Here is a 27,692-nt window from a genome sequence, read left to right on the forward strand (position 1 = left end):
GATGGGGGAAGGGCTTTGGCGGGTACAGAGGGTACCATGTACTCACAGGCAACAGTACATAAATGGTCCTTAAGAGCCAGCCATGGAGAAGCAGAGTCTAATTAAAGGGGAAGGATGCAATTTATTCGACAAGAAAATGCTTTCAGGAGAATGGCAGTAAAAAAGTAAGAAAGGAAATGAGAAACACCTTGGTTATGGACAGATGAAAAGGAAGCAGGATCTGCTTTACTTTATGTCTCAGCTGGAAGGAAGGCGATTTAGAAAAATGTTATCAGCACTTTCCCCCCCCATTAGCCTTTCTGTCCAGCCCCTGAGAAGAGCAGAAAGTGAGGAGTGTTAATTAAGCAAGCACCTAATTAAGGCAACCCTGGCGGACAAAAGTTTGGGTTGCTTTCTAATTGGGCAGCTGTGGGCAACTTTCCCAGTGGGTTGTAGAAAAATTATCTAGTCTTCTCCAGACAAACTCAGGCTGTGAGAAGTCAGCTCTGCCCTGGGCTGCTGAAGGAGCAGGTATACTCACTCGGAAAGCAGTCCTGGAGAGGGGCCTGGGAAGTGTTAAAATGACATGACACTCCATCCAGAGCGCTTTCCGTCTGTGAAAGGCCAGAGGTGGCTAAGACACTAGGCAGCTGGGTTTTTTTTTTCAATTTGAAAACAGTGTCTGTCTTTTCTTCATAATGACTCACCAGGTGCAAAGAGTGAGAAGCCACATTCTTTTCTTAAAAAGAGATTTTTGATATATTTTGTTTTTATATCACCTAGATTCCTCTCTCTGCCCTTCCCTGTAAAGTCTCATCCTTCATAACGAAGCATTTTTTGAAAGAAAAAAATAAACGGAGGAAGAGAAAAAAATCCAGCAAACCTGATCAGTGTATAACAAATCTGACATTGTCTGCAATATCCTATATCTATGGACCTTCCACCTCTGCAAACGAGTTGGGGGGTGAGTGCTGGGGAGGGGTTATCTCCTATCTCTGCTGTGAGGGCATGCTTATTCTTTGTAATTTTGCAACATTCATTTTCGATTGTTTTGTGGTTGCTGTTCTGTCCATTTCTGGTGCTGTTGTCATCATTGTGGATATTGTTTTCTTAACTCTGCTTACTTCTCCTCTGGTAAGCTTCGCCATGTTTCTCTGAATTCTTCATAATCATTGTTTCTTATGGCATGGTAATATTCTGTTATAGTGATGTATGCACAATTCGCATAGCCATCCTCCAATAGATGTGACAAGCCACTTTCAGGGGTCCTACAGGCTGTCTTAGTGAAAAGCTGTTTGATGCCTTAAAGAAAAAGGGGAGAGAGTAATGGAAGAAGTAATGCTGCTTTGGTAGTATAAGCACCCAGGTTTGAATTTTTGCTACTTGTGTGGCTTTAGGCATATAACTTAATTTCCTTGGGTCTCAGGTTCCTCATCTTTAAAATGAATATTTGGACTAAACTGCCTCTGAAGGCCTTTCCAGCTTGATATCTACGATTCTATAACCCACCTATTGAAATCCTTCCCATACATCAAGGCACTGCTCAAGCACCACCACGATGTCTTTTCTGATCCCTCAGCCAGAATTAATCTACATCCTTAGACACATATGTGTTTACTGTATTTTATTTGGCAACTTTGTAAGGTTCTAAGTTGCCTGCACTAGTGGAGAGTTTCCTCACCGAGCAGTGCCTTATATCAATAAAATACCAGGTTCAATCCTTATCCCATTCCTAAAAATGTCTTATCTTTCCAGACATACTCTAAGATCTTTGAACTCCAGCTGTATCTTCATTTTACCCACCACTGTATTCCTAGCACCCCACAAATACAAAGGGCATAGTGTTTATTATATTGAATTGAATTTGCCGTAGAATCCATTCTGTCTTTTTGTCTCAGTCTTTTAAGGGCACATGGGTATTAGGGGCTGCTGTGTGCTTCCTCCACTCTCACTGTCCTTTCAAATTCTCTTGGAAGCTACTTGAAGGAGGGTCACCAGCTGATCTGCTACTTACCATTTGCTTCCACTCCTGGGGAATTAATTTCCTTCCTTCCTGTTACAGCCTCCAGTTAGTCCCCAGATGGTTCATCAGCTTTTCAGGATCACACTCTGCTCCTCTGCTGTGATAATTTGAAGACTTGGGGATGTCTGAAATCCCATTTGGCTTCAGTGCCTCGAGGACAGAGGGAATGTGTCACAATTTGCTTTCTTGTTTTCTCTTTGGCCAATATGTTCAAATTATCATATGGGTCACTGCCAATAGTTGTCTATTTACTATGAGGAAAATAAAAACAATAAGAAATGGTCATTTATCTACTATTAAAAAAATCCCCACCCCCCTCCCCCACATCTCCCCATAGCTTTGCAGCACTTTGGTCTTAGTGTATCTCCTTGACAAATTGGAAAATTAAATAGCAACCACGGTCTGCTCATCTATTGATCTCACCACCATATTTCCTTGGTATCTTCTATTGCCTCCTCAGTCCTGTGTGAAAGACTCCTTTATTTTTTTTTAAAGGAATACATCACGATGTTATCTGATCTTCTGCTACTGATCCACAGTCTTGGAACATACTTCTCTGCATCAATGCCCATCTTTTGGCATTTATGTACAAACATTACATTCTTTTACATGCTATGTATTTCAGCCAAACTAGCTTCCGGGGCTCCTCATCCACAACATTCCAATTCCGATTTCCATGCTTTTGTTCCAGCCGATCCTCCCATGCCTGGAATTCACCCTTTTCTACACCTCTACCCATTAGACTCCTTCAAAGCTCAGCTCAGGCACTACTCTTACACGAAGCCTTTGTTGATTCCCCTCCTGCTACTACTGTCCTTTAAAATTACTTTCACTCATATCTCTTTGATGTTTACTTTTAAGTGTAAATATTCTTTCCCTTGATAGAATGTAACCTCCTTCAGCCTGCTTCGTTTTTTGTCTTTGTAACCCCATTATCTTTTTTTTCTTTTAAAGGCAGTTAGGTTTAAGTGACTTGCCCAGGGTCGCACAGCTAGTAAGTGTCAACTGTTTGGTCTGAGGCTGGATTTGAACTCAGGTCCTCCTGACTTCAGTGCGCCAGTGCTCTATCCACTGCACCACCTAGCTACCCCTCCCATTTTCAATGAATGTAGATTGAATTGAATGCTCACAATACGTTAGACACTGAGCATTGGGGATACAGAGAGCAAAAATAAATGAAGCAATCCTTGCCTTCAAAAAGATTACAGTTTATTGGTGGTGGTGGTACAGAGAATAACATGTACATAGACAAATACATACTATATATAGAGAATATTTATAAATTAATTTAGGGGTGGGGGGGAGGCCACTAGCAGCTAAGTGAATTGGGAAAGGCCCTGTGATGGACATGATACTGAAGCACTGCTTTGAAGGGAACATAAAAATTCTATGTAGAAGAAGCAAGGAGAAAGCGCATTCCAAGTATGGTGGATAGTAGCTTCTGCCAAAGGCACAAAGATGTAAGATGAACCATTGTGTACAGGGGACTATAAGGAGGCTAGTTTGACCGTCATGTAGAGTGAGTGAGGAAATACAATGGGAAATTGATCTAGAAAGAGAAGTTGAACCAAAGACTTTAAATATCATTAAAAAAAAATTCCTTTTTTTGTATTCTGTCTTAGAGGCAATGGAGAGCTACTGATGCTTTTTTAGTGACATGATCAGACTTGTGCTTTGGCAGCTGTGAAGAGGATACATTAATGAGGGGTTTGAGTCGGGGGTAGAGAAGATATTCACTTCTTAATTTTGTCTATTCTACTGCACGTGATCTTTTGTATCTGTCTACTCTCCACTCCCATGATCAACACCTCAGTACCCTACCTCATCATCGCCTCTTTCTTGGACTACTGTTGTAGCCTAATTGTCCTTCTAGCTTTCAGTTTCTACCTGTTTTGCTCCACCTTCCACACAACCGTCAAACTGATATTCCTAAAACTCTGGTCTGGCCGTGCCCGATTGGTCCCTTCTCAAAAAACCTCAGTGGATTCCGTATTGCCTATAAGAGAAAACACAAAAAAGGATTAAGAAAAAAAAATCCTTTGTCTTTTATTTAAAGTTGTCCACAAATTGGCACCAACCTCTCTTTCTAGATTGATTTCCAATTATATTTCCTCACTCACTCTGTTTACCAGAGGTGTTAAATATATTTGGCTCACAACCCTCGAGAGTATGGCCAGAACCAAATTAAAATGCAGTTGGGAAATATTCAAGAAAATAAAAAATATAATAAAACATATGTAATTTTACATTCTAAAACTAAGTCAATATGTGGCCCTCAGGGAGCCTTTTGTATGTTCTAATGGCCCCTATTGACATAACTGGTGTGCACAGCAGTTCATCTCATACTGTGTCTTTGCAGAGACTGCTGTCCACCATATCTGGTATGCTTTCCCTCCTCATCTCCTCAAGGAATCCTTATTTTCTTCCTTCCTGATTTCATATTGCCTCCACCTTTATTGTTGTTATCCAGTAGTTTCAGTCACATCCGACTCTCTGTGATCCCATTTGGGGTTTTCTTGGCAGAGATACTGGAGTGGTTTGCCATTTCCATCTCCAGCTCATTTTACAGATGAGGAAACTGAGGCAAGCAGGGTTAAATGACTTGCCTACGATCACACAGCTAGCAAGTGTCTGAGGCCAGACTTGAGTCTTCCTGACTCCAGGCCCAGATCTCTATTCACAACACCACCTAGCTGCCCTTGTCTCTGACCAAACTGACCAACTTGTTCTGTTTCCCCATATATCATATCCCATTTCCTACCTCCTTGCCTTTATACAAATGACAAGAAATGTTCTTTCCCTCATCTCCACCTCTTGAGCTTTGTTGAAGTCTCAGCTTTGAGCATTGCCTTCGGTACAAGACCTTTCCTGATCCCCCCAAGTTGTCGGTTCTTTCTCCTTCCCTCCATGCCAACTACTTCACATACATTTTGTATTTATTTGTGTATATATCCTTTCCCTTCCCCAGTAGAATGTCAGCTCCTTAAAGGCTAGAATGGTTTTCATTTTTTGTCCTTGTATCCATAGTGCCTGGCACACAGTAGGTGTTTAATAAATGCTTTTTCATTTGGATTGAGTTAAACTGAACCACTTACCATTTTTTTGAGCTGGAGACTGACATGACAAGATGAAGGTTTGTTTGGAAGCTATGTAAAGGATGAATTGGAAATGAGATGAGACTGGAGTCAAGGAGACTGGTTATACTATTACAACAGTTCAGGTGAAAGGCAATGAAAGATAGAACTATCATGGTGGCTATTTGAATAGACAGGAGGATCTGGATAGGAGAGATATTTTTGGAGGTATAACTGATAAGATTTGACACCTGATTGAACGTGTGTATGTGTGGCGAAGAGGGTAAGGGAGAAGGAAGATTCAAAGATTTCTTCTCCTATCCTATTCCTTAAGTAGTAATTGACTCTCCATCCTCTCCATATCCTGTTCCTCTTTGAACATGCAAATAATTTACTCATCTCTGATATTTTTTGCATATAAACCTTTTCTTTGGAATTCCAGTTCTAGAAACTATAGAATCTTGACTTTAGCTGTAAGAGCACTTCATATTTCCTTGGTCCACTATGGCCTTTAGGGTTGGAGGCTTCTCTGTTTCTATGAAAGTATGGAGGAAAGTTGACTTACCAGTAACTAAACTCCAAACATAATTCCTTCAGGATCTTTGGCATTTGAATCATGTAAGAGGAATGGGTATCAGCATGGTATAGAGGAATAGTAAATAGGAAACTACTCTTGGAGTTAGGAAGACCTGGGTTTCATATCCCACCTCAGTGTGTGACCCGTGGGAAATTCACTTAATCTTTTTGTGCCTCAGTTTACTCATCTGTAAAATGAGGGTTTGATTTCCTAGTTTCTTCCAGCTTTAGGGCTATGAACTTATGATCTTCCAACCCATCGCTTCCAAACTCACTTCGATTTAACTGAGTCTTCAAGGAAGATACTTAATCTGATGGGTAGAGATGATAATAACTAGTATCTATGTATCACTTTAAGGTTTGCAAAGTGCTTTATGTATATTATTTCATTTGATTCTCACAACAACAGTATGAGATAGGTGGTGTTATTATTATTGTTCCCATTTTACAGAGGAGAAAACTGAGTCTGATTCTTGCTATAACATACTTGACATACATATCCAACCTCTGCTTAAAGACTTCCAAGAAAGGAGAACACACAACCTTTCAAGGCAGCTCAGTTGTAACTGTTAGGAAGGTTTTTTTTTTTCCTGACACCGAGTCTAAATTTGCTCCTTTGAGACTTCCGCCAATCCTGGTTCTTTCCTTGGGGTCACACAGAACAAGTCTAATCCCTCCCTCTTCCACAGGACAGTCCTTCAAATACTTCAACATAAATATTTCATTTCCTTCCTGATTCTTCAAGTCTCCAGGCTAAACACCCCTCTATGGTGTATCTCCCTCTGTCATCTACTATTCATGTGCTCTTAGAATGATTGGGTCTCCTAGTTGCGACTAATCATCTACTGTTTCTAGCTCACTGGTCCTTAATTAACTGCTGTCATCTACATGTGATTCCAGGAATAACATTCATGGCTCATTCATGTTTTGCTATCTTTGAATCTTGTCATATTTCCTCATTCATCAGGGAGCTCTCCAGCTGCTTTGGAGGAAATGTCAGAGCAGTCAACCCTGAATTTTGTCACTTCTCTGGCTTGTCATCGAACAGCTGCTTCTCTTTCTCTCTCTGTTTTAACTCTTAGAGCTCAATTTGCTCATTGCTTTCATGTCAAAGATATAAATCACACTGCTCTGTGGTCCCCACTTTTAGTTTGAAGAACAGGAATAGCAAAAGGTTCCAGAGTTACTTAATTGCTCTCTGTGCAGAATATTGAACTGTGCTCTCTTTCTTTCTCTCTCTCTCTCTCTCCTCTCTCTCTCTCTCTCTCTCTCTCTCTCTCTCTCCCATCCTCCCCTTTTCCTCCTCCTCTTCCTTCTCTTCTCTCTTGTTCTCTCCTTTTTCTCCTCCTTCTCTCCCTCCTTTCCCCCTTCTTTCTCCCTCCCCCTTCTCTCTCTCTCTTCCTCCTCCTCTTCTTCCTCTTTCTCTCTGCCTCTCTATTTTGAAATTTTGTCTTCTTATCTCATCCAAGCTGGAAATATATAGTGGCTATTCACAGGCCCATTCCCACTGGTGATAGACACTCACATTTTGACATTCCTTTTCTGATGTGAATTGGTTCTCTTTTCCTTAGCCAGCCTGGTGGCTTCCAACTCTTAGGGACTCACCATGTTGGTGCCAGTTTATGTTTGGAAACTGGATTGACTTTCACCTTATTGCAACTCAGAAATCCTGAGCTCAAGTTACTGACCAGCCTTCCTGATAGAAGGTATCATAGGACTGTATCACCACACCTAGCAACTAGTATTTTTCTGATGATTAAGTGGGAAGGTGCATTGTGCAGGGCCTGCCTATTAGGTTAGAATCTAGCGTCATAGAACCATAGGTGTTGGAACTAGTTCAAACTAGCATTTAAGAGCTGATTGTTAAATTTTCATTGTGAACATTTACACCTTGGAAATTGACAAACACTACAAATTAAGGCTTGATTTAAAAAAAATTTTTCTAGACTTAAGAAAGTGATGGAGTAAATGCAAATAATGCAGATTAAATTTAAAATTAAATTTTAAAAAATTTAAAAGTGTGTTGATCATACATTCCCCAGAGTCAGTCGTTAAACATTTACCAGTACACCCCTACATAGAACCATGGAGTGTCAGTTGGAAGGGTTCTAAGAGACCATTTATTGCAATTCCCTTGTGTTAGAGAGTGGGAAGATTGGCATTCAAAGACCTGAAGAGGATTGATCAAGAGTACATGGCTTCTATTTTTTTTTTGATAGGCAATGGGGTTAAGTGACTTGCCCAGGATCACACAGCTAGTAAGTGTTATATGTCTGAGGCCTGATTTGAACTCAGGTCCTCCTGAATCCAGGGCCAGTGCTGTAGCCACTGTGCCACCTAGCTGCCCTGAGTACAAGGCTTCTAACTAGTAGAACTGGGACTACAACTCAGGTCTCTTGATAAATCAATTAACACATATCTCTTGAGTTCATCTTCTGCAGTACAGGCAAGATATTAAGTGGTATGTAATCAATCAACCCACAAGATTTTATTAAAGCACTTATTATATCATAGGATCATAGGTCCAGAACTGGAATGGAATTTAGAAGCTATAGAATCCAAACTCTTCATTTTACACGTGAGTTAACTGAGGCACATAAACGTTAAGTGACTTCCCCAAAGTCACACTGCTGATAGAATGTGAACTCAGGTCTTTCTGACTAAGTCCAGCATTCTAACCACTTTATCATGCCAGGTGCTGAACTAGGTTCTGGGGATACAAAGAAAAAGTGAAAGCAATCTATGCCCCCTCAAAGAATTTACATTCTATGGGGAAAGACACATACATGTATGCATACAGTATAGGCACGCAAAAATCACTAAAAATCCACAATCAAAAAGGTAAGGGGAGAGACACCTATCAAAACTAGAATTTCCTAGTCAAGTAACATGATTCAAGGCAATAAACATGAGGCTTTTTTTGGGGGGTGGGGTTGGGGAGGCACTAGTAGCAGAGAGAAGGGTCAGGGATGGCTTTATGTAGGGACAGGTGTATAAGCTTAACTTTGAAGGAAACTAGAGATTCTAAGAGGTAGAAATGAGGAGAGAATGCATTCCAGGTATGAGATAAAGCCAGTACAAAGGTATAGAAGTTCAAGATGGACTGTCATTTGTGAGGTACAGTAAAAAGGCCATTTTGGTCAGACTGTAGAGTGCATGCTTGGGAGTACTGTATAATAAGGCTGGACAGATGGTTTGGAGCAGGGAGTGAGGGCTTCAAGCACCAAAGATGTTTGTAATTGATCCTGGGGTTGATAGGGAGCCACTGAAGTTTACAGAGCAGGAGAGTGACGTGATTAGATTTGTGCTTTAGAAATAGCCCTTTGGCAACTATATGGAAGATGACTGGAGAAGAGACAGATCTGAGGCAGGGAGACGATTAGGAGGCTTTTGCAATAGTCCTAGCAACAGGTGGATGAGGACAAAGAATAGATGAGGACACTGGCTTTACCCTTGAGAAGCTTACGCACATGTGACTCCATGGTCACACAATACAACTCTGTGTATGCTAAGTGTCCCATGAGTGGCACAGCCAATGAGTATACAGTAGGAGTTAGTTTAGAGGAGAAAGAAATTATTTTCAGCTGGAGTGGTCGGGGCAGGAATAAGGCACTTACTGTTGCTATCAAAAGATCAAAGAGCTGCCCACATGTCTATTTTAAGAGCAGTGCCTTGATCATCTCTTGGCCACAGGGAGGCAATTATATTTCCAGTTCACCCTGAAACATATGGTACTGGCAGAGCTAGGAAGAGTCAGAAGGAAGGAAAAGAGTCACTTCAGAATCTGAAAACTCAGTGTTGGTCCTGCCTTAAATATCCCTTCTTGCTGTTGTCCTTTCTCTTTCAACACAGCCATGGGAGAAGGGGAAATTAATGGGGGAGGGGATGGTGAAATCAGGGAATCTGGATTTGAAGGAGAAGGGAATAAGTATTTATTAAGCACCTACTATGTTCCAGGCATTGTGTAAATATTTTACAAATATTATCTCGTTTGAATCCTAGCTGTGCCATCTTACTATCTGTTTGAATTTGGGTGAGTGACATAGCCTCAGTTTCCTAATGTGTGAAATGAGTAGCGTGAATTCTCTAAGGTTCCTTCTAAATGTAAAGGCTAGAATCCCATCTCAGGGTCAATACTAATAACTTCTATTTGAATCATTATCTATTCTTGTGGTTTCCTTCTTTTGCTGCTTTTGGTGTTACTCCAAAGGTTGCTAGACCATCGTTCTAGGGGTGGTGAGCTATTTACACTTACTTTCTACCAGGCAAACTTTCACCCAATAGGGTATTTCTTGGAAGTCCTTTTTCTTTTTCTGGAATGCTGTCTTTATACACACATATGTGCATATATATATGTACACATACATATATGTATGTACACAAACATATACGCATGCATATGTGTATATCTCTCTGTGTGTATGTGTGTATGTGCGCGCGCGTGTGTGTGTATTAGTGATGCAGTGGAGGCTCATTGTCTCTGCTTTTGCTTTTGTAGTAATGTCATTTCCATTCATTAATATCTTCCTGCTTTATATACCATTCAATTTTCTATCCGCTTTTGAAGAAATTGATCTACTCCTGAGTAGCTATTAGTCCTTCCAACTTTTCCATTTATGTAGCCATTTTTTGCTTTTTTAGACTAAGTCACTGTAGGGGTGACTAATTCTGGGGTCGATTAAGAATAATGGAATTTTACCATAAAATTTAAAGGATTACATCAAATAAATGTATGGAAGAAAAAGGAGATAGATGGGTCACTTGGCAATGGAAAGAAACAGACTGCCTTCTTTCCACTGTTATCCTTGTGCTGCCAAGAAAATGTGAGGAAGACCCTCATGGGATCTTCAACCCAATCATGGGTTGATCCCCTGTGGCCAGTCTGTGGACAGATATGAATAAGAGCTGCATGGGATGGGCAGGCATGAATGGGTTAGGATCTGTATCATCCAAAGGAGTGCTCACATTTATGAGATCACAGACCCAATGAGGAATGAAAACACATTGTTAGAGGCAGAATGAAAAATCAACCTCTAAACCAACTCCCCAGTTTTACAGGTTAGGAAACTAAATAGAAAGTATATTTCTTAACTTCAGTAGTTTAATTCAAATACTTAATATGGGCAGAGTCGTGGTGATGGGCTCCAGGAGAGATGCAAAGATGACCTAAGACTCTTTTGTATTCCTCATGTCCTTAGAGTCAAGTTAGTGATGATGACACAGATAAAGATAAACATAATACAGGGAAGGGAAGAGTCACTTTATTTGCATAATTCCAAGTTGCTTTCCAAAATGGTTGTACCATTTCACAGCTCCACTAACAATGTACTAGTGTGCCTATTATTTCACAACTCTTCCAACATGGACTATTGCCATTTTGTCTTTGCCTATTTACAGGATGTGAGAGGAAACCTCAGAGTCATTCTGTTATTATTAGAGATTTAGAGCATTCTTTCATGTGATGGTGAACATTTTGCAATTCTTTTGAAAACTATTTGTTTATATCCTTTAACCAGTTATCCATTGGTGAATGGTTATTTTATCTATCTATCTATCTATCTATCTATCTATCTATCTATCTATCTATCTATCTATCTGTGCACGTGCACAAATACACACACATACACATCCAAGAACTCATTAGAAAAATTTGATAAGAAGATTTCTTCTGGTTTGACCACTTCCCTTCTTATCCTAGGTGCATTAATGTTGTCTGTGCAGAAGCTTTTCAGTTTCACATAATCGTGGTTATCTATTTTGTCTTTTGCAATTGTTTCTATCTCTTGTTTGGCTAAATATACATGTCCTACCCATAGCTTTGAGAGATATGTGATCTGTTTCACTTCTAATTTTTAATAACATTATCTTTAATATGAAAATCATGTATCTATTTAGAGTGTACTGTAGAATGTGGTATAAGGTATTGGTTTAAGCCTAATTTCTGCTAGACTGCTTTCCAGTTTTCCCCGGCAGTTTATATCAAATTATAAGTTTTTTTCCTAGGTAATTTGTGTTTCCCACTTTATCAAACACTGGATTATTGAGTTGCAATGCTTTTGATTCTCCCTTGTCTAGTCTGTTGCCCTGATACATCTCTATTTTTTTTAGAAACAGTACCAAATGGTCAACTTTGAGGTCTGGAAGTACTATTTCCCCTTCATCCCTACTTTTCATCATTCACTTTGATATTCCAGATATTTTTTTTCCAAATGAATTTTGTTATCATTTTGTCAAATTCTACAAAGTATCCCATTGGTAATTTGATTGAGATAGCATGAAAAGTATAAATTAACTTTAGTAGTATTGTTAGTTGTGTTATATTGGCATGTCTTAGCCACAAGCACTGAATATTCTTCCAGCAATTTAAGTTGTTATTTATTTATTTATTCATTTATTCATTCATTTACTTACTTATCTATCTATATATCTATTCATTCATTCATTCATTTATTCATCTATCTATCTATCTATCTGTCTGTCTGTCTATCTATCTATCTATTTATTTTGGGTGAGGCAATTGGGATTAAGTGACTTGCCCAGGGTCACATAGCTAGTAAGTGTCAAATATCTGGTCTGAGGCTGGATTTGAACTCAGGTCCTCCTGATTCTAGGGCCAGTGCTTCTATCCACTGCTCCACGTAGCTAATTAACATCTTTGTTGATTACCTAGGATATTCCAAGTATACCATTATGTTGTTCACAAATAGAGGTAGTTTTGTCTCCTCTTTACCCATCTTTTTTTTTGTTTGTTTTTGTTTTGTTTTGGCGAGGCAGTTGGGGTTGAGTGACTTGCCTAGGGTCACACAGCTAGTAAGTGTCAAGTGTCTGGTCTGAGATCAGATTTGAACTCAGCTCCTCCTGACTTTAGGGCTGGTGCTCTATCCACTGTGCCACCTAGCTGCCCCCCTCTGTACCCATCTTTATGTCTGTAATTTCTTTTTCTTTTCTTATTGCTGTTGCTAATATTTCTAGAACTATATGAAATAATAATATCAAGAGTGGGCATCATTACTTCACTCCTGCATTTATTGAAAAAAATATTCTAGTATATTTTTATTTCATACGATTCTTGGTTTTAGAGAGACAGAGGGACCTTTTTCTGATATTAAGAAAAGGTCCCACTATGCCAATACTTTGTAGGATTTTTAGCAAAAATGAGAGCTATACTTTGCTGTGTTTAGATTTTAAAGCCCTTTATGGTTTATAGTTTATAGCTTTATATAAAGCTTTATAGTTTGAAGCCCTATATAGATAGCTCAACCTATCTGTCCAGCCACATTGGATATTAATTTTTCTCCCTCATTCTCATCTAGCCAAACTGACCTTCTCTCTGTTCCTCATACAAAACATGCTATGTCTTGACTTATGCCTTTGTACTAATTGTTCTCCGTTCCTGGAGGATATTTCTTCCTCATATCCAATGCATGAAATCGCTGTTTTCCCTCAAAATTCATAAGTACCACTTTCTACATGAAGCCTTTCTTGACCTTTCCTCAGTTGCTACTGTCCTACTTTTCAAACTACCTTGTGTGTAACTACTTTTGATTTATTTATATTTATTGTTTTATGTTTATTCTAGATATATTTATAGATATTGCCTCCTCTTTTAGGAGATAAACTTCTGAGTAGGGATTGTTTCATTCACTGTAATTTTATCCTCTGCCCTTAGCAGAGTGCTTGGTAGGCGCTTAATACTTGTTCATTAGAGATGCAAATCTGAGACTAGAATTCAGGTCTCATTCTGTTTAGTAATATTCCCCCTCAAATACATGCTAAAACATTTTAAAACTTTTTTTAAAGTTCTGAGGTCCAAATTCTATTCCTTCCTCTCTCTTCCCTTACCTCTCCCTGAGATGGGAATTAATCTATTATGGGTTATACATGTGTAATCATGTAAAACATTTCCTTATTAGCTATATATAAGAAGATTTTATATAAGAAGACTTGAACAAAAAGGAAGAAAGAAAGGAAATGAAAGATAGTATGCTTCAGTCTGTACTTAGACAGTATTAGTTTTTCTCTAGAGGCAGATGTCATTTTCCATCATGGGTCCTTTGGGATTGTCTTAGATCATTGTATTGATGAGAATCGCTGAGTCATTCACAGTTCTTCATCAAACAATATTGCTGTTACTGTGTACAGTGTTCTCTTGGTTCTTCCTACTTCACTTTGTATCAGTTCATGTAAGCCTTTCCAGATTTTTCTGAAATCATCCTGCTTATCATTTCTTATAGCACAATAATATTCCATCACAATTACATACCACAACTTGTTCAGCCATTCCCTAATTGATGGGCATCCCTTTGATTTCCAATTCTTAGCCACCACGAAAAGAGCTGCTATAAATATTTTTGTACAAGTAGGCCCTCCCTGCCACCCCCTCCCCTTTTTTTGATATCTTAAGGATACAGACCTAATAGTGGTATTGCTGGATCAAAGGATGTGCATGGTTTTGTGGGCTTAGTTCCAAATTGCTCTCCAGAATGGTTGGATCAATTCACAACTCCACCAAAAGTGCATTAGTGTCCCAGTTTTCCCACATCCCCTCCAACATTTATCATTTTCCTTTTTGATCATATTAGCTAATCTTAGAGGTATGAGGTGGTACCTAAGAGTTGTTTTAATTTGCCTTTCTCTAATCAATAGTTATTTAGAGAATTTTTTCACATGACTATAGATAGCTTTGATTTCTTCATCTGAAAATTGCCTGTTCATATCCTTGGATCATTCACCAATTGGAGAATTACTTTTATTCTTATCAATTTTACTCAGTTCTCTATATAATTGAGAAATTAGATCTCCTTTATTCTTAAAGGAGAAGGAATAGGAGGACACTTACAGGTGTTTGTAAGTACACTTATAATAAACTACTTTTCACTATTGCTTTGGGGTTTTTTTCTGACTCAAATTAGTCCAATTTAAAACAAATTGTGTTCATAAGATTTTTTTTTTGTTTACTATGAATTGATGTTTAGTAATGTATTTATGAAATAATTTATTCAGCTTTCTAGATAAGTGTTAAAAAAGAATCAATTAGAGGGAACTGGATTATTCATTTTTCCAGCATGCCCTGCTCTTTTCATCTCTCTTTATTTATCTTCCCCAATTAGAATGTATGTCTCCAACTTAGATGACATTTTTTTTTGTCCTGATGGAATTGATAAGGCACAAACCATTTGTGGTCACTCTGAAAGTGCTTCCCTCAGCTCCCAGGACGTAAGAATATTATCAGTCTGTTTCCTCCCTTTACTCCTGGGTCATTCACTGTTTTGGACCCTCCATACTTCTGGGCCTCACCATTTCCCAAAGTGTACTCAAATGATTTGAAGCAGAAGTAGGGTACCATTTTTCTCTAGAGGTGCACTGGACCACATAAGCAATTTAAGTCAGCTTTTTTTGGGAGGAAGGGAAAATAAGAAAAAAAAAGCTAATTTGCTGTAAAATTATGACACAAAATTTTAAAGGTTTCATATTGCCTCCAGGAGAAAAATATAAATTCCTTTGTTTGTCATTTGAAGCCTTTCATAATCTGGGCCCTTCCTACTATTCCAGTCTTTTTATGCTTCACTCCTCTTCACAAACTCTGGGACTCAACTGTGCTATCCCACATGCCATTCATTTTCCTTGATGTCTGTGTTAGCTTTCGATACTGTTGATCTCTCAGTTTGTATTGATATTCTCTTCTTTCCAGGTTTTTGTGGCATTGCTCTTGAAGGACATACACTCCTATTGCTGACTCCTCCTCAGTCTCCTTTGCTGGATCTTCATCTAAGTCATCCCTGATAACCATGAGTATCTGCCCTGTACCCTTTTCTTTTCTCTAGCTATACTATTTTGCTTAGTAATTTCATCAGTGATGATGATTAATTATCATCTCTGTGCAGATAATTCTCAGATCTATTTATCCAGTTGGTGCAGTGGATAGAGCACCAGGTCTAGAGTCAGGAAGACTCATCTTCCTGAGTTCAAATCTGGACTTAAGCACTTACCAGCTGTGTAACCATAGGCAGGTCACTTAACCCTGTTTGCCTCAGTTTTCTTATCTGTAAAATGAGCTGGAAAAGGAAATGGCAAATCACTCCAGGATCTTTGCCAAGAAAACTCCAAATGGGGTCATGAAGAGTCAGACATAAGTGAAATGATTGAACAACTACCACTGCCACCACCACCACCTCTCTTCTTACCTCCATTCTTGCATCTCCAACCGCCTTTTGGACGTATCTAACTGGATGTCTAGCAGACATGTCTAAAATGGAATTTGTTATCTTTTTTCTGAGATTGCCATTGGGACTGGCCTTGAATGACCAAACCTCAAAACAAAATCTTCAAACTAATGAAACATACCCCAGAAGCATGACAGCCAGATTGACTCTCAAAATACAGAGGGACAGACAGGGCTCCTGGGAAGAGAGAGCTATGGAATGGAAGAGTCCTAATGGTGTGTGGGAAAGCTAAGCCCGGGGTGAGGGACAGACCGAGGTGACGTAGCCTATAAGAGTAGGAGCGACCTTGGCTTTTGGGAGGAAGCAGGTCTAAAAACAATTCTTGTCTATCTGTGTTTATCCAACTGTGTAGGACTTTTGGAGTTTTATCCAGAAAATAAAAAGGAGAAAGGCCAATCCTTCTTTTAAAAAAAAAGCAGTTAGATTTCTAATCTAATGGCTACTGATCAGTGCAAGAAGCAGCAAGTTTATCCTGCAGAATTACCATGGCATCTCCTAAATACAAAGTCATAATCTCTTGTGGCATAAACAACAATTTATTTTAGGTTGCTAAGTAAATAACAGCTGTTTGATGACATCCTAGAGGGGGATGGGAAGACCAGAGTTTTACAAGCTCTTTTTCTCCCCTAGGAAACAAGTCTAAAAACAAAGATGACTTTATATCTATAAGTCCCTAACATTTCCAAGATTCCATTCACAGCAAGGCCAGTGGATACAAAGTTGTCTTTCACTAGCTAGATTTGGAAAATTACAACATAGAGCAATGGAGAGATTGTCCCAGGACAGACATAAGCAAAGTGATGATTTGCTCTCTTTCCCTTTACCCAAAGCATAAAACCAGTGCATTTCTACACTTTTCTTCATTCTCCCCTTACTTTATGGTTATGACTCCATTGAAGCATTTCTCTAAATATCTTATCCTTGATTACTTGCACTTTTTTCAAAATAGTTGAAATCACTTTGTACAGATATTCTTTGAAGGATAACCAATCCATCTCTCAGACATCAAGAAGCATCCTGGTATAGGGCAATAGAGCACTTGATTTGGAGAAAGGAAGACATGGGTATAAAAGCTGCCTCAGACATTCGGTGATACTGGGCAAATTACTTAATCACTTTTAGTCTCAGTTTCCTTATCTGTTAAACTAAGAGGTTGGACTCAATGCCCCTTTCTGGTCTAATTCTATAAAGCTATTTAGGGTAAGAGGCAATTTTCCTTTTCTTTTTTTCCTTTTTTTTTTATTGTGCATATTGCTTTCCTCATTAAATGTTTTTTTTCTTTGCCTTTCCTTCCATTGATATAATATTTTTTAGTTATGATGGACTTTACATATCTTTTTATCAATTCAACCCAGTAAGCAATTTTAAAGTAGTTGCTACGTGCAAGGGGCAGCTAGCTGGTGCAGTGGATAGAGTTCTGGGCTGAGAATCAGGAAGAAGCGCTGTTTCAAGTTCAAATTATTAGCTATGTGAGTCACTTAATCCTGCTTACCTCAGTTTCCTCATCTGTAAAATGAGCTGGAGAAGGAAATGGCAAACTACTCCAGTATCTTTGCCAAGAAAATCCCAAAAGGGGCCACAAAGAGTCAGACACAGCTGAAATAACTCAACAACAGCAAAAACTATGTGCGAGGTATGAGAGGCAGCATGGTGTCCTGGTTAGAGAGCTAGTCTCAGGGCCTGGATTCAAGTCCCCTGAATTCAAGTACTGGCTATGTGACCCTAAACAAGTTACTTTACTACTTAGTGCTCCAGTAACTCTTCTAAAACTATCAGCTGCAGAGCAAGTAGGGGGGACTTTTCCCATCAGGAATTCACTATACCCATGAAATCACATATTATATTCTCTCTCCACTCAATGTACAAGGCATTGTGCTAGGAGCTGGGGATATGATAGCTAGTATTTATGTAGTGCTTGCTGTGTGCTAGGCACACAATTATCATCTCCTTTGACCTTCACAACAACCCTGGGAGGTAGATGCTATTATTACCCCCATTACAGATGTGGAAACTGAGGTAAGTAGGGGTGAAGTGACTTGCTTAGGGTCACATAGCTAGTATGCATCTGAGGCTGGTTTTGAATTTGAGACTTCCTGACTCCAGGCCCTGTGCTCTACCCACTGTGCCATCTAGCTGCCCCTCTCAAAGAAATCACATTCTACTGGAGGATGCAACTTATGATAATTTGAGGAGGGGGAGATTTTTAATGGTAATTTCTTCCTTTGCTTCTCAATCTGTTTATGATAATGACCTTTTATATCTAGTTCATGCATCTATTTGCTGCTTATCTTGATATATGGTGTAAGTTATTGGTCAGGCTGACCAGAGTTCAGACTTGGCTTCAGATACTTACTAGCTGTGTGACCTTGGGCAAGTCACCTACATTTTGCCTCAGTTTCCTCAATTGCAAAGTGAGGATCATAATACATCTACTTCACAGTGTTGAGAGGATCAAACCTGATAATATTTGTAAAGCACTTGGTATAGTGTTTGACACACAGTAGGAACACAATAAATGTTTACTCCCTTCACACTTAACCTTTAATTCAATTTCTGCCTAATGTCTAATTTCCAGTTTTCTAAGCAGTTTTTATCAAATAGTGAGCCCTTCTCCCAGTAGCTGTGCCATTTGGGCTTATTGAATACTAGGCTATTAGATTCGTTTACTTCTGTATATCATGTACCTGATATGTTCTGCTGGTCAACCTCTCTTATTCTCAGACAGTACCAGATCGTTTTGATGATTGCTGCTTCGTAGTATAGTTTGAGAGGTGGTCCTGCTAGGTTCCTTTCATTCCCACCTTCTCTCCCATTATTTCCCTTAGGATTCTTGATCTTTTATTTTATTTTATTTTTATTTATTTTATTTTATTATTATTTTTTCTTGCTCTATATAGCAAGCTTTTGGTATTTAATTGGTAAAATACTGAATAAATTAATTTAAATCACATTGTTATTTCTATTATTTTTGGTCATCCTACTCATGATCAGGTTTCACTGGAACCATCCCTTTTATCATTTCTTTTGGAAAAGGACTAATATTCCATTTTACTAATATACTGTTATTTTTCCCAGTCATTCCTTAAATGAGAAGCACTCCCTTAGTTTCCAGTTCTTTGCTACTACAAAAAGAGCTGCTATAAATATTTTTGTACATGTGTGTCCTCTTACTCTTTTTATGTGTTTTTGCAAGGCAGTTGGGATTAAGTGATTTGCCCAGGGTCACACCCCTAGTAAGTGTCAAGTGTCTGGTCTGAGACTGGATTTGAACTCAGGTCCTTCTGACTCCAGGGCCTATGCTCTATCCACTGCACCACATAGCTGCCCCTGTCTTATTCTTTTTAATCTCTTTGGCGTATAGGCCTGGTAGTGATATTGTTGGGTCAAAGGAGTACATTTGCACGTTTTAATGACTTTTTGAGCGTAGTTCCAAACTCCTTTCCAAATGGCTGTATCAATTCATAGCGCCACCAACAGTGCGTTAATGTGCCTGTTTTCCTGTAGCCCCTCCAGCATTTGTCATTTTCATTTCTTGCCAACTTTGCCAATCTGACCAGTGCAAGGTGGAATCTCAGTGTTGCTTTTGTTTTCATTTCTCTGATAATTAGTGATCTGGATCATTATTTTATATGACTATTAATAGCATAGATTTTTTTCCTTTGAGAACTGCATGTTTATATCCTTTGGCCACTTATCAGTTGAGAAAGAGAATACATTTGTTCATATTTTAAATTCAACAAATATTTATTAAATATCTATTATGTGTTGGGTGGTGAGAATACAAAGATGAAAGGCCAGCCCCTGGTCATGGAACTTACAGTTAAATAGGGTATATGACATATGCTCAGATACATATGGCATAAAGGATTATGTGATATGGGCAAAGTAGAATTCTAACAAAGTATTTAAGGAAACTTAAAGACAAACTTCATTTTCAGCTAGGATTCCCTAAAGAAAGAAAAGCATTTTTATAGGTAGAGAAAGGAATGAAGGACATTCTAGGCATGGAGGGAAGGTTCAAAAGCCCAAATAAAGTATAGAAGATGAGATTAAGGAATAGCTAGTAAGTCCAATTTATCTGGGTTGTAGAGTGTGTGAATGGGAGAAATGTAATAGAGGTTGGGGATAGATCAGTAAAGGTTTTGAATGCCAGGCTCAGGAATTTGTATTTTATCCAACAGGTAATAGGGAGCCACTTAATATTTTTGAGTGGGAGAGGGATGTGGTGAGAGAGACCCTTGCATACGAAGATTTAGCAGTGGTGTGAAAGTTGAGATTGAAGAAAGAGACTGAAGCTCTTATGATGGGCCTTGTGAGAGATGATGAGATCCTGAACTTGAGTGGTGACTGTGGGAGTGGTGATTATAGAACCATAAGATTTATTTTTTGAATAATATTTTATTTCCCCCAATCACATGTAAAAACAATTTTAAACATTTGTTTTTTAAATTTTTGAGTTCCAAATTTTCCTCCCCTTCCTCATCCCTGAGATGACAAGCAATCTGATGTTGGTTATACATGTGCAGTCATGCAAAACATATTTCCATATTAATCATTTTGTGAATGAAAACTTGAACCAAAAAAAAGTGAAAAATAGTATGTTTCAATTGCATTCAGACTCCACCAGTTCTTTCTCTGGAGGTGGATAACATTTTTCATCATCAGTCTTTTGGGATTGTCTTGGATCATTGTATTGCTGAGAATAGCTAAGTTATTCACAGTTCTTCATCATACAATCTTTCTGTTACTGTGTACACTGTTCTCCTGGTTCTGCTCACTTCACTCTGCATCAGTCCACATAAATTTTTCCAGGTTTTCCTCAGAGCATCCTGCTCATCATTTCTTATGGCACAATAATATTCCATTACAATCATATATGACTTCTTCATCCATTCCCCAACTGATGACCATCCCTTCAATTTCCAATTCTTTGCCGACACAAAAGGAACTGCTACAGAATCATAAAATTTAAAGTTGGAAAGGACCTCAGAAACCCTCAAATGAAACTGAAATCATGAGGAAATGGAGAGGGGTCAGATGCCAGAGAGCTTGCAGTAGTAGAAATAACAGGATTTGGCAACCAATTTGATATAGTGGGTGAGGGAAGAGGGAAGAGTCAAAGATAACTCTAAGGTTTCCCACTTAGATACCTGGGATAAAGGTGTTATCATCAATTAAGGTGGGGAAATTGAGAGGAGGGACAAGTTTTGCCAGGAAAAATGCCGAGCACAGTTTTAACAAATTGAGTTTGAGTTGCCTGCAGGCACTGCTAGATGCAGACTTGACTCTCAGTTGGAGAAAGGTTGGGCCTGGATATTTCTATTTTGCATCTTGACAATAGTTCTTAAGAGAATGGATTTCATGTTGTGTTAGCAAATAACATGGATAGAAAGTAAGACAAGTCTAAAAATCAGCTTCCAGACAATAGCTGTAGGGTGGGCATACTTTTCTTAGAAAAGAACCAAAAAACCCAAACAAAAACAAAACACAAACCTTTGCTCTTAAACTTTGGGCAAGTCACTTAAACTCCCTGGGCCTCAGTTTCCTCATCTGCATAACTAGAGAGTTGACCTAAATAACCTGAAGTGCGTTCCAGTTGTAGTTCTAAGGGCCTATGATTATATGGTGTCTTCCTCTGTCTTGATTTAATACAGAAAACAGGCAAGAGTCTTGCTTTTGAAAAATGAGCCTCAAGAGTTTACATAACTTTCCAGTGGCCCCAGTCTTTTCTTTTTAAACAACATATATATTCTGTGATAACAAACTGATGTTCCAAGTGGCTTGTCATAGTACAATGTCTGAATTGTTTGGGTAGTGTCTACCTGTCTCCTTGGGCCCATGGCATTTTTGACAGTCACGGAAAAATGGAGCATTCTTTTATGGCCAACAGACTCTTAGTGACCCACAGAATTTGTATATTATGGGTTTAAAAGTGGGCTTGCTATGTCATTTTGGAATTTTTCCTATAAACATTATGTAACACAAAGAATATCCCACAGACAGGATATGAGAGACTAAATTGGTCTTCCTGCCCCCAAACTTTATATTGGACTAAATGATTTCCGAGAGCCTTGTCAACTTTAAATGTCTTATAATTAAATTCAGTACAACCTGCATTTATTAAGCACCTGTAGTGCTTGACTAAATTCAATGCAACGTGCATTGGTTAAGTACCTGATGTGCTTTCATTGTATTGTTGTGTTGTGTTGAAGTTAATTATGCAATGTGCCATGTAATTATAGAGTGGACCATGAAAGGCACCAGGGATACAAAAATGAAATAATCTTTGCTGTCAAGAAGCTTATATCCTGATCAAAAGGGGATACAGCATTATAAATATTCAAATCAATTACAAAGGAATTATGAAGAGAGATGCTATCCACCCCCAGAGAAAGAACTGATAGACATATGCATAGTATGATTTTACTTCCATCTATTTATCCATCCATCCATCCTTCTATCTATCTTTTATCTATCTATCTATCTATCTATCTATCTATCTATCTATCTATCTATCTGTCAAATGGCCTTCTCTGGGGTGGGGTAGGGAGGAAAGGAAGGAGGCAGTTTGGAATTTAAAATGTAACAAAAATAAAATTAAAAGAGTAATTGTTAGCTATTTTTGTGATACTTAATATTTCAGGAAACTTTAAAAAATGTATTTCCCCCCACTTAATCAAGTCATTCTCACACACCATAAAATGAGAAGTTTGCAACACTCATTGACTTTGAGCTGAAAAAGACCTCAGAGGCTATATAGTTTAATCTTCTAATCTTACCGATGAGGAAACTGAGACCCAGAGAAGTTAATTAACTTGCCCAGGATCATACTGATAATAAGCAGCAGTGGGATTTGAACCCAGGTCCTCTAAGACTCCAGAACCAGTGCTCTTTCCATATACTACTCTGTGTTCAGGAGGGAATATTTGCCGAGGGGCTTTGTAGATTTATCAGCCACTGCCGCACCTGTTTCCGGTTGGACTTGAGCTCTACTGGGAGAATAAGAAGAGATAGGCTTAGCAAAGGAAGTGGCTTTGTCCACCAGGGGCTTCTGGTAGGCACATGTTGGATTGTATTGAATTGATATTTTGAGTGATCCTAGATTTCAGTAATGTTGGGTATTCCTTCCATTGCCTTCTCATCATTCAAGACTGTCACGGTAATACGTATAAAATGTCTAATAGAGTTGTTGGGAGCACTAAGAGATAAAATGACTTGCTCAGATTCACCTACCCACTATGTGTCAGAGATGAGACCTTGAATTCAAGTCTTTTTGATTGATAGGCTGTCTTTCCTTCCCCTTTGCCAGGCAACTTGCTAAAATTTACAAGCTATAGAGCAGTAGCTGATCTCTGTTAGTAGAGGAAATTTCCTCACTGGGAGTTCCCTATACCAATTAAATCATAGGTTTGGACAAAAAAAAGGCCTTGCTTTGAAATGTTCAAAGCAAAGTCTTTAGTTTTCCCATGTGATCCTGGGAAGAGGGTCAAGTTTATCTTTCATGTTATGTGTCCTGTTAAGGAGTCATGTTATGCGGCAAATTAGAGAACTATGAACAGAGAGCTCTATTGAGTTTCTAGCCATACCTACTTAGAATTCCACTGGCTGTTTTCATTTGTTGCTTCCTTGGCTTTTTATATGTAGAATGTGGCAATTTAGACATTTCCAAAGAGAAAAGAAAGGCATCACACATCCTCCTCAAAGGCAGAGGAGGATGATTTTAGTTTAATTTGATGCAAATGGCTTTGATTAAACAAGTAATTGAATAAGAAATAAGTGCTGGTTGAATTAAAGATGAAGTAAATAGTAGCAGCAATAACAGCAAATAAATGGTTTGAATGTTTTACTTTTTAGTTCCAGATGTGAATAACTTCTGAACTCTCTAGCATCTGATCTTTCTGGTAATGCTGTAGCATCTAACCTCTCTATTTGACAAACACTGATTCTAAGCACCTGCTATGCCCATGAAATATCAGTAATGCCAACATTTTCCAGGGTTAATGGTTCAAAGTCAGGTTCCTTTTACTATGAATAACTTGAGGAAAAATGCATCTCTAAGCATTATAGGAAAGAGTATTGGATTTGGAGACAGGGGATACATTTTCAAACCCCAGCTTTGCCATTTAATATATTTGTATGACCTTGGGTAAGTCAATTAACCCCTTTGTGCTTTAGTTTCCTCATCTGTGAAATATGGGGCTGGACTAAATAATCTCCAAATCCCCTTGAAGCTCTAAGACTGTAACCCTATGACCTATGTGACTTTGGGGTAAATCAAGTGATTTCTCTGGGACTCAGTTTCCACTTTTGTAAAATAAAGAAGTTGGATCAGAGAGTTTCTGAGGTCCCTTCCAGTTCTAAATCTACAGTCCTGTGATCTGAGAATCAGATTTAAGGTGAGGCACACATTTGCAAATGGACAAAAGCATTTGAAGCTGTTTCTGGAGGGAAAATTGTAAGCCATTAGAAAGAAAGAAAATTGCCTGCTATTAAGACAGAATGTATATTTGGATTGGGATATTTAAATGACACATCCTTCCTTTTTCTGAAGGTTTTGAGTTTCTGCCAAATAGGTTTTCTAACTCAACTAGAAAAAAAAATTCAATTTTCAGACAATTCTAAAAGTTACTGTGCCAATTGGGTGCTATTCTGGGCTTTTTTCAAACGCTTGGTATTTTTTCTGGCACTGTGGTAGAGGAAAAATCCTATTGCTTTTGGTTGCAAAGACTTTCTTTACACTATTGCTATCTGGGATAAACTTCTTATCGTTCTCTGCCTCATTTACTCTATTTTTTGTTGTTGTTCAATTGTTTTCAGTTGTGTCTGACTCTTTGTGACTCCATTTGGGGTTTTCTTGGCAAAAATACTGGAGTGGTTTGCCATTTCCTTCTCCAGCTCATTTTACAGATGAGAAACTGAGGCCAACAGGGTTGAATGACTTGTCCAGGGTCACACAGCTATTAATTATCTGAGGCCAGATTTGACCTCAGGAAGATAAGTCTTCCTGATTTCAAGCCCAGCATTCTCTCTGCTGAATCACCTTGTGGCCCATCATTTACTCTATATTTCATTTCTAATCTTAGCAGGAAACCTGCCTTCTTTCTCTTGCTAAAATACTCTTACCTTTCTTTTCTTATTCCTTCTGCTATTGTCTATTTTTTTAAAGGAAAGAATTTGAGGGTTATATTTAGTTTTTTTTGTTTTTGCTAGGCAAGAGGGTTAAGTGACTTGCCCAGGGTCACACAGCTAGTAAGTGTCAAGTGTCTGAGGCTGGATTTGAACTCAGGTCTTCCTAACTCCAGAACTGGTGCTCTATCCACTGCACCACCTAGCTGCCCCCGAGGGTTATATTTAATATGAGAAGTATTGAATCATAAAGATCATAGATGGAGAGCTTGAAAGGGCCTCGAAAATTGTCTAGAGTTCAATGCTCCCATTTTACACTGAGTCTCATCAAGGTTAAGTGATTTATCCAGAGCACTTAGTATCAGAGCTCATATTTGAGCTCAGATCTTCAGACTGTAGAGCTACCACAAGTCTTCAAATTTAAAGCAGCGTATCTCTCCCCAAAGTAGTTCAGGGTTAGCTACAGTTAATAAGCATTTATTAAAGGCCCATCATGTATCAGGAATTGTGCTAAGCACTGGAAATAAACAGTGGCAAAAAACAATCCCTGCTTTCAAGGAGCTGACAGCTTCATGGGTCGACGGTATGCAAACAACCATGTACATTAAAGATGTATACAGGATAAAATGAGGCTAGTCTCAGAGGGAAGGCACTGAGATTAAGGAGGACTGGAAAGGGCTTTTTGCAGAAGGTGAAACTTTAGCTAACACTTGAAGGTAGCCAGAGAAGCCAGGAAGTGAGCATGATGAGCGGGAGTGTTCCCAGCATGGTGGATAGCCAGTAAAAACACGAAGAGCTGGGAAATGGAGTGTCCTGTAGAAAGAACAGCAAGGATTAGATGGCAGAGTACACATGTGGGCCTAGTGTAAGATATTAGAAGACTGGAAAGGTAGGATGTGGCCAGGTTAAGAAGGGCTTTAAAATCCAAATGAAAAATCATATATTTGATCCTGGAGGTAACAGGGAACCAATGGAGTGTATTAAATAAGGGTGTGACATAGTCAGACCTGCATTTTGGAAGGGTCAATTTGAGAGCTAAGTGGAAGATGGATTAGAGGGAGAGGGGACTTGAGGCAGGGAGACCACCTAGCAGGCTATTGCAGTAGTCCAGTGTGAGGAGATGAAGGCTTGCACCTGGATACTTTAAGTGTCAGGAGACAGGGAGGGATGGGAATAAACTGTAACCAACTGGGCAACAGCTCTAGTCTATTTCCTCACTTCAGCATCAATTTCCTCCGATCCCTCAATCCTGGTAAGTCATTGTCTGCCATTTTATCCTGGAAAAGCATAATAGTCACGCTTGTGCCTTTGTTGTTTAGTTGATTAATCATGTCTGACACGTCATGACCCCATTTGGTGTTTTCTCGGCAAAGATACTGGAGTGGTTTGCCATTTTATTTTCCAGATCATTTTGCATATGAAAAAAAAAACCCAAGGCAAACAGAATTAAATAACTTGTCCAGAAACACATACCTAGTAGGTGTCTGAGTCTAGATTTGAAATCAGGTCCTCTTGACTCCAGGCCCGGCATTCTATCTACTGTGCCACCTAGTTCCTCAATTTTTTTATACCTTAGTGTCTCAGTTTTTTCCTTAGTGTGATAACCGTCTCAGGGTGACTCCTACAATGTTCAAGATAATAACGTCTCTAGTTTTATCAGTGGCAGGCTCTTTCCTCATTTACAGTGGGCAGCTTCAAATGTTGGTGCCTTGGGGACCCACAGAACCTCTATACCATCTACTCTTATTTCTGGGATAAAATGTCCTCCTCATTGCTGGCTGCTGCTCTCTCTGAGGATGTTTCTGTTCCATATTGCTTATTCCCACAAGTGAAAATATAAGGTGGTTTCCATAAAGCTGCCATAGTGTAAACTTCAAATATTTGACCTTAGTTAGCTGTGCCATCTTTATATGAAGTCACACATACCTTATTTTTTCCATTGTACCTATGCATAAGGATAATACTTAATCCTAGAAGCACCTGAGTATCAATAGAGCCAGGGCTACCATAGAAATTTTCTTTTCCTTTAGCATGACCCAGTTCTTCTTCCAGTTAGCTCTGTCAGAATTTCTTAAACTGAAAGTCCAGGAATGTATAAGCAAAGCCAAGAGGCCAATAGGCTGTGATCACATGATTGGAATGATTTAAACCAGTTTCAAGACCCAAGCAACAAACTTCCTGATTGCCACACAAGTAACAGGAACTGTGAATGATCTTTCGCTTATAAAACTGGGCTGCTTTTAATGCCATCTGTTGGACAGCTTGCATTGTTGTCTTGAGTCTTTCCTCTCTAGGAAGCACTGTTGTGATAGGAGGGCCCTCTTTCTTCCAAAGAAAAATCCCCTTTCATGAGATGCCACCAGAATTCAGCCAGATGGTTTCTGGGTGACATCTGATGGCACATGGGAGACAGAGGCAAGCATCTTCTGCATGGAGCAGGGGCCAAAATGAAAGCAGTAATGAAGACTTAGCAGTGGAAGGATTGTAGGCCACAATGTTCCTCATTCAATTCATTTCCATTCAGTAAATACTGACTAAACACCTGCTATGTGCAATGTGGATACAAGGATTAAACACACACATGTATACACACATACACATAGATCTCTTGCCTTTGAGGAATCTAGTCTGGGGGAGAGGAAATAAGACATGGATAAAATTGTGTGATGGAAGGCTGAATGCAGTCAATGC

At 38.9% G+C, this 27,692-nt stretch overlaps 1 pseudogene; it reads right to left on the reverse strand.

The window, feature by feature from the left end:
• Positions 1-1,099: 1,099 nt before the first annotated feature.
• Positions 1,100-27,433, reverse strand: LOC110218850 (pyruvate dehydrogenase E1 component subunit alpha, somatic form, mitochondrial pseudogene; annotated as a pseudogene).
• Positions 27,434-27,692: the final 259 nt, after the last annotated feature.

The sequence above is a fragment of the Phascolarctos cinereus genome, unplaced genomic scaffold (assembly GCF_003287225.1).
Source record: "Phascolarctos cinereus isolate Bilbo 61053 unplaced genomic scaffold, phaCin_HiC Scaffold_4;HRSCAF=312, whole genome shotgun sequence".
NCBI classification, from domain to species: domain Eukaryota; kingdom Metazoa; phylum Chordata; class Mammalia; order Diprotodontia; family Phascolarctidae; genus Phascolarctos; species Phascolarctos cinereus.